The sequence below is a fragment of the Bombina bombina genome, chromosome 1, assembly GCF_027579735.1.
Source record: "Bombina bombina isolate aBomBom1 chromosome 1, aBomBom1.pri, whole genome shotgun sequence".
In the NCBI taxonomy this organism is placed as follows: Eukaryota; Metazoa; Chordata; class Amphibia; order Anura; family Bombinatoridae; genus Bombina; species Bombina bombina.
In genome coordinates, this window is record NC_069499.1 from 1,215,620,792 (window position 1) to 1,215,633,403 (window position 12,612).

The 12,612-nt window shown below is 36.3% G+C and overlaps 1 protein-coding gene across 1 annotated transcript in view; it reads left to right on the forward strand.

Moving 5' to 3' along the window:
* Positions 1–12,612, forward strand: part of CPNE2 (copine 2) — a gene marked incomplete in the record, with an annotated part of 400,103 nt that overhangs the window by 201,173 nt on the left and 186,318 nt on the right.

Below are 12,612 nucleotides of genomic sequence, written 5' to 3' on the forward strand. Positions count from 1 at the left end.
TAGAGCTGTGGTTTTCACTTGGGCCTTTTTTAAATGTGGCTTCTGTTGAACAGATTACAAGACGGAGTCTTGGTCTGCGTTTCATACTTTTTCAAATTTAACAAATTTGATACCTTGCTTCTTCGGAGGCTATTTTTGGGAGAAAGGGTTTTTTACAGGCAGTGGTAACTTCCGTTTAAGTACCTGCCTTGTCCCTCCCATCATCCGTGTACTTTAGCTTTGGTATTGGTATCCCATAAGTAATGGATGATCCGTGGACTGGATACACTTAACTAGAGAAAACATAATTTATGCTTACCTGATAAATTTATTTCTCTTGTAGTGTATCCAGTCCACGGCCCGCCCTGTCACTTTAAGGCAGGTAATTTTTCCATTAAACTACAGTCACCACTGCACCCTATGGTTTTCCTTTCTCTGCATGTTTTCGGTCGAATGACTGGTAATGGCAGTTAGGGGAGGAGCTATATAGCAGCTTTGCTGTGGGTGGACTCTTGCAACTTCCTGTTGGGAAGGAGAATATATCCCATAAGTAATGGATGATCCATGGACTGGATACACTACAAGAGAAATAAATTTATCAGGTAAGCATAAATTATGTTTTTTCCCATTCCTGAAACTGTCATTTAAGGAATTTGATCAATTTTGTTTTATATGTTGTTTTTTCTATTACATATTGCAAGATGTCTCCGTTTGTCCCTGAGTCAGAAGCCACTTCTGGAAAAATGCTTAACTGAGTTTCAGTTCTACCAAAGCTAAGTTCATTTATTTTAAATGTTATAAATGTTTATCTTTAGCTATGGTTTGTAGTAAGTTATTATGATATACTTTTACATGCAGATTCCATTAGTATTTATGCTTTATACATTTCCATTCTTAAGTGCAAGAAATGTTTAGAAGATTTATAAAGAAATATTTTTTCTGATTATGGCTATGTCTGACTTCGTGCCTTCTAATACGATTTTTAGGTCTTTTTCACTTCTTTTTTAATTATTGAAGTTTCAAATGACCAATAACATACTGATTTATCCTTCTCTGATGATGTTTTTTTCTCTTTCAGAAATTCTCTTCATCAGATATTGACACTAACAAATCTACTTTTTTATATAATTTTTTTATTATTAAAGTACATTTGTTCTTTGTTGAAGAGGTGTTGATTATTTTGGATATTAAGGTAACTAGTTCTTTAAGACTAGCTGACACTTTTTCTGCCTTTTTATTTCTTCTGTGATTTCAGAGGTTTTCTTTCCAATTCCCCATACTAGGGAATGGAATAGGCTGAGAATTTTCTTTTATTTTTAAACTATATTCTTTGTCAGCAGTTAAATTCAATTTGGAGGGTTCTCCAATTTATTGGAGCTATCTCTACTCCTACTAATTATGCTATTGTTTTTATAGCAAAATAGTATTTATTTTCCTTTATATAGTTGTATCTTATTTTTGAAAAAAATATTTAAGTTTCAGGTACTTTTCTTGGTCCTGTGATATTGCAATTGCTTCATTTTTTTCTGTTTACTTTAAAATCAAGTATCAGATCATGATTTATTTTAGCATTGTTAAGGGACAACATTTACTAGACTAGGTGCCGTTGCATTTGTCTTGTTGTTTTGCATTTTGCAAGTCCTCTGTTTTGACTGGTCCTTTAAACTGGACCATCATGCTAATGATTTCATTTGTGTCTTCATTTTATTGAATATATTCGCAAATGAGGGTTAATCTATGTCTTTAGCTATTTTAGCTAGAAGAATTCTGTGATTTTTAAAAAAGAAAAAAAAAAAAAGAAAATCCATATTTCTTTTGTTCTAAGATAATCAATTATAATTGGATTCAATTCTTAACTGTTACTATGGGCTTCAAGATTGAGTTCTAAGACTAAAACTTTAAGCTTATACTAGTTTGGTTGTTCTTCTTAAGGAACGAATCCTGAGTTCTTTCCCAAGTAACATGTTTTTAATTGGGGTTCGAAATTAGCTCCCTAATGTTGCGATGCACGTGCCGTATTCCAGCTTGGCTGGTAAGGGGCAGGTTAAGACTTCTTTGAAATTTATTTGGTTCTATTTTGTCCAAATTTCTTTGATTTTATTCCAGTAAGGCTAACACTTTCTTTCAGTGTGTTTCTGTCCTATATATTTTGGATACTGTTGAGGCATGGCTGGGTACCCATGGGGTTCAAGCGCTGCTCAGACCTGGAATCTTCTGGGGTTTTTATTCCAGTTCCTTTTCTAGGAACTGGGTTTTGGAGTTTTATTCAAACTATTTTGCCTTTTTGTGGTCATTGATAGCATTATTTGTTTTCTTTAGATACAATAAATGCGTATTCTTCATTTTTCTGTTTTCATTCAGATTATTTCCTGAGGATGCGGATTCTCATATGTTTCACTTGCTCTTCAGGACATAGTTAGAGGATCTTTTTTCAAAAGCTCTTGATTCCTCACGCAAGGGTCACCTTTTTTTAGGTTTCCAGATGGTTTATGTCACTATCTTTGTCTCTATCAGACAAGGGACAATTTGTATTGGGTTCCGTCTGTCGGTACCTTTAGTCTCTATTATTTCCTTCAGTTGCTATATATGCATAGAAGTTTTAACAGCATTGGATTCAATTCCCTTTGCTCATTTTCAATGGAAAGATCCTTTCCAGCTTTTTATGAGTGTTGTTTCTTCAAGAACATGGTTGGAGGATCAATTAACCAAAAAGTTTGTTGATTCCTCAGACAAGAGTAACCTTTTTTAGATTTCCGGATAGATTCAGTGTCCATGACTCTGTCTCTGTTGGACAGGAGACATCTGAAATTGGTTTCAGCTTATCGAAACCTTCAGTCTCAATCATTCCCTTCGGTAGCCTTATGCATGGAAATTCTAGGTTCTTATGACTGCTGCATTGGACGTGTTCCCCTTTGCTCATTTTCACATGCGACCTCTTCAGCTCTGTATGCTGAACCAGTGGTGCCGGGATTATACAAAGATATCTCATTTAATATCTTTAAAACTGATTGTTCGACACCCTCTGACGTGGTACAGACCACCATCGTTTAGTTCAGGGGGCTTCTTTTTTTCTTCCAACCTGGACTGTGATCTCAACAGATGCAAGTCTGACAGGTTGGGGAGCTGTATGGGGGTTTCTGACAGCACAAGGGGTTTGGGAAATCTCAGGAGGTGAGATTACCAATCAATATTTTGGAACTCCGTGCAATTTTCAGAAGCTCTTCAGTCATGGCCTCTTCTAAAGAGAGAATTGTTCATTTGTTTTCAGACAGACAATGTCACAACTGTGGCATATATCAATCATCAAGGAGGGACTCACAGTCCTCTGGCTATGAAAGAAGTATCTCGAATACTGGTATGGGCGGAATCCAGCTCCTGTCTAATCTCTGCGGTTCATATCCCAGGTATTGACAATTGGAAAGCGGATTATCTCAGTCGCCAAACGTTACATCCGGGCGAGTGGTCTCTTCACCCAGAGGTGTTTCTTCAGATTGTTCAAATGTGGGGACTTCCAGTAATAGATCTGATGGCTTCTCATCTAAACAAGAAACTTCCCAGGTATCTGTCCAGATCCAGGGATCCTCAGGCGGAAGCAGTGGATGCATTGTCACTTCCTTGGAAGTATCATCCTGCCTATATCTTTCCGCCTCTAGTTCTTCTTCCAAGAGTAATCTCCAAGATTCTGAAGGAATGCTCGTTTTTTCTGCTGGTGGCTCCAGCATGGTCTCACAGGTTTTGGTATACGGATCTTGTCCGCATGGCTTCTTGCCAACCATGGACTCTTCCGTTAAGACCAGACCTTCTGTCACAAGGTCCTTTTTTACCATCAGGATCTCAAATCCTTAAATTTAAAGGTATGGAGATTGAACGCTTGATTCTTAGTCAAAGAGGTTTCTCTGACTCTGTGATTAATACTATGTTACAGGCTCGTAGATCTGTATCTAGGAAGATATATTATCGAGTCTGGACACATTTCTTGGTGTCTTTCTCATCATTTTTCCTGGCATTCTTTTAGAATTCCAAGAATTTTTCAGTTTCTTCAGGATGGTTTGGATAAAGGTTTGTCTGCAAGTTCCTTGAAAGGACAAATCTCTGCTCTTTCTGTTCTTTTTCACAGAAGGATTGCTATTCTTCCTGGTATTCATTGTTTTGTACAAGCTTTGGTTCGTATAAAACCTGTTATTAAGTCAATTTCTCCTCCTTGGAGTTTGAATTTGGTTCTGGGGGCTCTTCAAGCTCTTCCGTTTGAACCTATGCATTCACTGGACATTAAATTACTTTCTTGGAAAGTTTTGTTTTCTTTTGGCCATCTCTGCTAGAAGAGTTTCTGAATTATCTGCTCTTTCTTGTGAATCTCCTTTTCTGATTTTCCATCAGGATAAGGCGGTGTTGCGAACTTCTTTTAAATTTTTACCTAAGGTTGTGAATTCTAACAACATTAGTAGAGAAATTGTGGTTCCTTCATTATGTCCTAATCCTAAGAATTCTAAGGAGAGATCATTGCATTCTTTGGATGTAGTTAGAGCTTTGAAATATTATGTTGAAGCTACTAAGAATTTCCGAAAGACTTCTAGTCTATTTGTTATCTTTTCCGGTTCTAGGAAAGGTCAGAAGGCCTCTTCCATTTCTTTGGCATCTTGGTTGAAATCTTTAATTCATCACGCTTATGTCGAGTCGGGTAAATCTCCGCCTCAAAGGATTACAGCTCATTCTACTAGGTCAGTTTCTACTTCCTGGGCGTTTAGGAATGAAGCTTCGATTGATCAGATTTGCAAAGCAGCAACTTGGTCTTCTTTGCATACTTTTACTAAATTCTACCATTTTGATGTGTATTCTTCTTCTGAAGCAGTTTTTGGTAGAAAAATACTTCAGGCAGCTGTTTCAGTTTGATTCTTCTGCTTATAATTTCAGTTTTCTTCATTATAAGATTTAAACTTTATTTTGGGTGTGGATTATTTTTCAGCGGAATTGGCTGTCTTTATTTTATCCCTCCCTCTCTAGTGACTCTTGCGTGGAAGATCCACATCTTGGGTAGTCATTATCCCATACGTCACTAGCTCATGGACTCTTGCTAATTACATGAAAGAAAACATAATGTATGTAAGAACTTACCTGATAAATTCATTTCTTTCATATTAGCAAGAGTCCATGAGGCCCACCCTTTTTTGTGGTGGTTATGATTTTTTTGTATAAAGCACAATTATTCAAATTCCTTGTTTTTTTATGCTTTCACACTTTTTTCTTATCACCCCACTTCTTGGCTATTCATTAAACTGATTTGTGGGTGTGGTGAGGGGTGTATTTATAGGCATTTTGAGGTTTGGGAAACTTTGCCCCTCCTGGTAGGAATGTATATCCCATACGTCATTAGCTCATGGAGTCTTGCTAATATGAAAGAAATGAATTTATCAGGTAAGTTCTTACATAAATTATGTTTTTGCCCCCTTTTCATGTAATGTAGCTCTGACAATTAAGCAGTTTCTAATGCTCAGAACTAAAAATACACAATGCTGTTTTATCAAGGCTAAATCTGCCACATACATTATCTGTCCCTAATTAGCTTCATCAAGTAACAGCAAAACAATTCACTTTATACTAACTGTATGACAGTAACTAGCCTTGTTGTCTGAGAATTAAAGCCCAGATTGGTTTCTACTAATAAGGCAAATGGTGGTTGGAATTTGGCTATTGAAAATAATTACAGTAAAAAGGATGTTAATTTATTTTAAAAAAATGTAAGACTTGGTGATATCTGATGATATCTGATGATATCTGTTATTCTATATCAACACAACAGAAATGTCTTGTAATTACAAGGTGTTTACTGTCCCTTTAAATTACACAAAAGGGTGCAAAATAAATAGTATATTGCAACTGATTACACCACTTCATATCACTCTTTAAGTTATGTCATGGAATTATCAGAATGGAAGATCAAGCCACTGGGTATTTTGTTTGGGGGATAACTTACACATTTTCATGTCATGTATAATGCTGTACCTTTTGTCTTTTCCACTTTTTTTTCTTTTCATTTTTAAAATGTGTTACTTACAATATACCATTTGTTATCTTCAAAATACAGCTCAACTTTAATTTACTGTTCCTTTAACCAAGTAATCAGTCCTCAGTTTTTGAGAAGAGAACAAGCTGTAATGTGAGGAATTAACTTTTCTACAATTTGAAAACTTAAAGGGACATAAAAGCGCAAAAAGAAAATGGTCTAATGTGTTAGTGCATTGATTCTCTAAAGATTGCTTTAAAGGCCAGATTACGAGTGGAGCGCAAACGTTTGCTCCTGAGTGATAAGGGGTATATCGCAAGTGTTTGCACTCATCGGCCTTACCGCTCGTATTACAAGTTGAAAGTAAACGCAATCGTGTGAGCGCAATCGCAATTTACCCTGGAATTTATTACCACGACTTCAGAGCTCTGGTTAATGGTTTCGCAAAACAGAAAAGTTGCACAAAACACATCAAAATACATAACAAAGTACAGTTACACCAATAATATTATCTAATAAAAAAATTATTTAAAAAAAAATATTGCTCAAAAAAGTTATAAAGGCTCAAAAATATGAGGTCTCAGGTGTTAGAAAAAAATGCAGCCAAAGGGCTTTAACATAGAGATACATACTTATACATGATGGATATGTATATGTATGTGTGTATATATATATATATATATATATATATATATATATACACACAGTTGTATGCAAAAGTTTAGGCACCCCTTACAATTTCCATGATTTTCATTTATAAATAATTGGGTGTTTCGATCAGCAATTTTTTTTTGGATCTATCAAATAACTGAAGGACACAGTAATATTTCAGTAGTGAAATTAGGTTTATTGGATTAACAGAACATTTGCAATATGCATCCAAACGAAATTAGACAGGTGCATAAATTTGGGCACCCTTGTCATTTTGTTGATTTGAATACCTGTAACTATCTAGCACTGATTAATTGGATCACACAATTAGTTTGTGGAGCCCATTAAGCCTTGGAATTCATAGACAGGTGCATCCAATCATGAGAAAAGGTATTTAAGGTGGTCAATTGCAAGTTGTTGTTCTCTTTGACTATTCTCTGAAGAGTGGCAACATGAGGGCCTCAAAACAACTCTCAAATGACCTGAAAACAAAGATTGTTCAACATTATGGTTTAGGGGAAGGCTACAAAAAGCTATTGCAGAGATTTAAGCCATCAGTGTCCACTGTGAGAAACATAGTGAGGAAATGGAAGACCACAGGCACAGTTCTTGTTAAGGCCAGAAGTGGCAGGCCAAGTAAAATATCGGAGAGGCATAGGCAAAGGATGGTGAGAACGGTCAAAAACAGTCCACAGACCACCTCCAAAGACCTACATCTTATTGCTGCAGACGGTGTTACTGTGCATTGTTTAACAATTCAGCGCACTTTGCACAAGGAGAAGCTGTATGGGAGAGTGATGCGGAAGAAGCCTTTTCTGCACACATGCCCAAACAGAGTCGCTTGAGGTATGCAAACGCACATTTGGAAAACACAGCTTCATTTTGGAAGAAGGTGCTGTGGACTGATGAAACAAAGATTGAGCTATTTGGTCATAACAAGGGGCATTATTCATGATGGCAAAACACAGCATTCCAAGACAAACACTTGCTACCCACAGTAAAATTTGGTGAATGTTCCATCATACTGTGGGGCTCTGTGGCCAGTGCCAGTACTGGGAATCTTGTTAAAGTTGAGGGTTGCATGGATTCCACTCAATATCAGCAGATACTTGCTTGAGAATAATGTTGAGGAATCAGTCACAAAGTTGAAGTTACGCTGGGGCTGGATATTTCAACAAGACAACGACCCAAAACACTGCTCAAAATCTACTCTGGCATTTATGCAGAGGAACAAGTACAATGTTCTGGAATGGCCATCCCAGTCCCCAGACCTGAATATCATTGAAAATCTGTGGGGTGATTTGAAGTGGGCTGTCCATGCTCGGCAACCATCAAACCTAACTGAACTGGAGATGTTTTGCAAGGAGGAATCATCCAAAATACCTTCATCTAGCATCCAGATCATAACAGGCTATAGAAAGCGTCTAGAAGCTGTCATTTCTGCTAAAGGAGGCTCTACTTAATATTGAGGCAATATGTCTGTTGGGGTGCCCAAATTTATGCACCTGTTTAATTTCGTTTTGATGTATATTGCACTTTTTTTTATTTAATCCAATAAACCTCATTTCACTACTGAAATATTACTGTGTCTTTCAGTTAGTTGATAGATCAAAATGAAATTGCTGATCCAAACACCCAATTATTTCTAAATGAAAATTATGGAAATGTTCAGGGGTACCTAAACTTTTGCATATGATTGTATGTATGTATGTATATATATATATATATGTATATATATATATATATATATATATATATATATATATATATATATATATATATATATATATATATATATATGGATGGGTGAATACGTGAACGCGCACATGGTATTCTAACTTCGGACTTTTGCGCTAGTCATGTTACTGTTCGAGCAACAACAGTTTACTTTCAACTCATAATACAAGCTCAACCCAAAAACGTAAACATCCTAATTCTAGCACAATTAATGCTCAGGCGGGAACGTTAATTTGCACTCCACTCGTAATCTAGCTCTAAATGCTTATCCCATTTAAACACATAGTGGAATATGTGTATAGTCACTAATCAGCAGATAGCTCCCAGTAGTGCATTGATGCTCCTGAGCCTACCTAGGTATGTTTTTCAGCAAAGAATACCAAAAGAATAAAGGAAATTTAATAATAGAAGTAAATTGAAAAGTCTCTTTAAAATGCATCTGTCTGAATCCTGAAAGTATCATTTTGATTTGTATGTTCCTTTAAGTAGATCATATTATGTTTGCTAATTCCAACTGAGGGTTCCTCCAGAGTTCTTCCTTTGTACATGATATTGTTTAAGAAGATATTAAATACTAAATAAATGCTAGATAAAATCATGTATTCCTGAGAACAATATACAGATGTTTTTTTTAATGATATCAGTTGTTTAAATATTGAGTAAATAAGTATAAAGTTTTCATGTCCATAAAGGAATGGGCGCCACCATGTTGTAATTTAGTTTCTTTCATGTAATTAGCAAGAGTCCATGAGCTAGTGACGTATGGGATATACATTCCTACCAGGAGGGGCAAAGTTTCCCAAACCTCAAAATGCCTATAAATACACCCCTCACCACACCCACAAATCAGTTTTATAAACTTTGCCTCCTATGGAGGTGGTGAAGTAAGTTTGTGCTAGATTCTACGTTGATATGCGCTCCGCAGCAGGTTAGAGCCCGGTTTTCCTCTCAGCGTGCAGTGAATATCAGAGGGATGTGAGGAGAGTATTGCCTGTTTGAATTCAATGATCTCCTTCTACGGGGTCTATTTCATAGGTTCTCTGTTATCGGTCGTAGAGATTCATCTCTTACCTCCCTTTTCAGATCGACGATATACTCTTATATACCATTACCTCTACTGATTCTCGTTTCAGTAGTGGTTTGGCTTTCTACTACATGTAGATGAGTGTCCTGGGGTAAGTAAGTCTTGTTTTCTGTGACACTTTAAGCTATGGTTGGGCACTTTTGTATAAAGTTATAAATATATGTATTCAAACATTTATTTGCCTTAACTCAGGATGTTCAACGTTCCTTATTTCAGACAGTCAGTTTCATATTTGGGATAATGCATTTCAATAAATCAATTTTTTTCTTACCTTAAAATTTGACTTTTTTCCTGTGGGCTGTTAGGCTCGCGGGGGCTGAAAATGCTTCATTTTATTGCGTCATTCTTGGCGCTGACTTTTTTGGCGCAAAAAGCTTTTTCTGTTTCCGGCGTCATACGTGTCGCCGGAAGTTGCGTCATTTTTGACGTTTTTTTGCGGCAAAAAAGTGTCGGCGTTCCGGATGTGGCGTCATTTTTGGCGCCAAATGATGTGGGCGTCTTTTTGGGCGCTAAAAAAATATGGGCGTCACCTTTATCTCCACATTATTTAAGTCTCATTATTTTTTGCTTCTGGTTGCTAGAAGCTTGTTCACTGGCATTTTTCCCATTCCTGAAACTGTCATTTAAGGAATTTGATCAATTTTGCTTTATATGTTGTTTTTTCTATTACATATTGCAAGATGTCCCAGATTGACACTGAGTTAGAAGATACTGGAAAAACGCTGCCTGGTGCTGGATCTACCAAAGTTAAGTGTATCTGTTGTAAACTTATGGTATCTGTTCCTCCAGCTGTTGTTTGTAATGAATGTCATGACAAACTTGTTAATGCAGATGATATTTCCTTTAGTAATGTTACATTACCTGTTGTGGTTCCATCAACATCTAATACTCAGAGTGTTCCTGTTAACATAAGAGATTTTGTTTCTAAATCTATTAAGAAGGCTATGTCTGTTATTCCCCCTTCTAGTAAACGCAAAAGGTCTTTTAAAACTTCTCATTTTTCAGATGAATTTTTAAATGAACATCATCATTCTGATTCTGATAGTGGTTCCTCTGGTTCAGAGGATTCTGTCTCAGAGGTTGATGCTGATAAATCTTCATATTTATTCAAAATGGAATTTATTCGTTCTTTACTTAAAGAGGTTTTAATTGCTTTAGAAATAGAGGATTCTGGTCCTCTTGATACTAAATCTAAACGTTTAAATAAGGTTTCTTTCATGTAATTAGCAAGAGTCCATGAGCTAGTGACGTATGGGATATACATTCCTACCAGGAGGGGCAAAGTTTCCCAAACCTTAAAATGCCTATAAATACACCCCTCACCACACCCACAATTCAGTTTTACAAACTTTGCCTCCGATGGAGGTGGTGAAGTAAGTTTGTGCTAGATTCTACGTTGATATGCGCTCCGCAGCAAGTTGGAGCCCGGTTTTCCTCTCAGCGTGCAGTGAATGTCAGAGGGATGTGAGGAGAGTATTGCCTATTTGAATACAGTGATCTCCTTCTACGGGGTCTATTTCATAGGTTCTCTGTTATCGGTCGTAGAGATTCATCTCTTACCTCCCTTTTCAGATCGACGATATACTCTTATATATACCATTACCTCTGCTGATTCTCGTTTCAGTACTGGTTTGGCTTTCTACAAACATGTAGATGAGTGTCCTGGGGTAAGTAAATCTTATTTTCTGTGACACTCTAAGCTATGGTTGGGCACTTTGTTTATAAAGTTCTAAATATATGTATTCAAACATTTATTTGCCTTGACTCAGAATGTTCAACTTTCCTTATTTTTCAGACAATCAGTTTCATATTTGGGATAATGCATTTGAATTAATCATTTTTTCTTACCTTTCAAAAATTTGACTCTTTTTTCCCTGTGGGCTGTTAGGCTCGCGGGGGCTGAAAATGCTTCATTTTATTGCGTCATTCTTGGCGCGGATTTTTTTGGCGCAAAAATTATTTTCCGTTTCCGGCGTCATACGTGTCGCCGGAAGTTGCGTCATTTTTTTGACGTTATTTTGCGCCAAAAATGTCGGCGTTCCGGATGTGGCGTCATTTTTGGCGCCAAAAGCATTTAGGCGCCAAATAATGTGGGCGTCTTGTTTGGCGCTAAAAAAAAAAAAAAAAAAAAAGAAAATATGGGCGTCGCTTTTGTCTCCACATTATTTAAGTCTCATTATTTATTGCTTCTGGTTGCTAGAAGCTTGTTCACTGGCATTTTTTTCCCATTCCTGAAACTGTCATTTAAGGATTTTGTTCAATTTTGCTTTATATGTTGTTTTTTCTATTACATATTGCAAGATGTTCCACGTTGCAACTGAGTCAGAAGATACTTTAGGAAAATCACTGCCGGGGCTGGAGCTACCAAGCTAAGTGTATCTGCTATAAATTTTTGGTATCTGTTTCTCCAGCTGTTGTTTGTATTGCATGTCATGACAAACTTATTAATGCAGATAAAATTTCCTTTAGTACTGTTATATTACCTGTTGCTGTTCCGTCAACATCTAAATTTCAGAGTGTTCCTGATAAACATAAGAGATTTTATTTTTTAAATCCATTTAGAAGGCTATGTCTGTTATTTCTCCTTCTAGTTTACATAAAAGTCCTTTAAAACTTCTCTTTTTTTCAGATGAATTTTTAAATGAACATCATCATTCTGATACTGATAATGGTTCTTCTGGTTCAGAGGTTTCTGTCTCAGAGGTTGATGCTGATAAATCTTTGTATTTGTTCAAGATGGAATTTATTCGTTCTTTATTTTAAAGAAGTATTAATTGCTTTAGATATAGAGGATTCTGGTCCTCTTGATACTGAATCCAAACGTTTAAATAGGGTTTTTAAATCTCCTGTAGTTATTCCAGAAGTGTTTAATCTCCCTGATGTTTTTTCTGAAGTAATTTCCAGGGAATGGAATAATTTGGGTAATTCTTTTACTCCTTCTAAACGTTTAAGCAATTATATCCTGTGCCATCTGACAGATTAGAGTTTTTTGGGACAAAATCCCTAAGGTTTGGGGCTGTCTCTATTCCTGCTAAAATGTACTACTATTTCTACGGCAGATAGTACTAAATTTAAGGATCCTTTAGATAAGAAAATTGAATCCTTTCTAAGAAAAGTTTACTTATGTTCAGGTAATCTTCTTAGACCTGCTATATTTTTA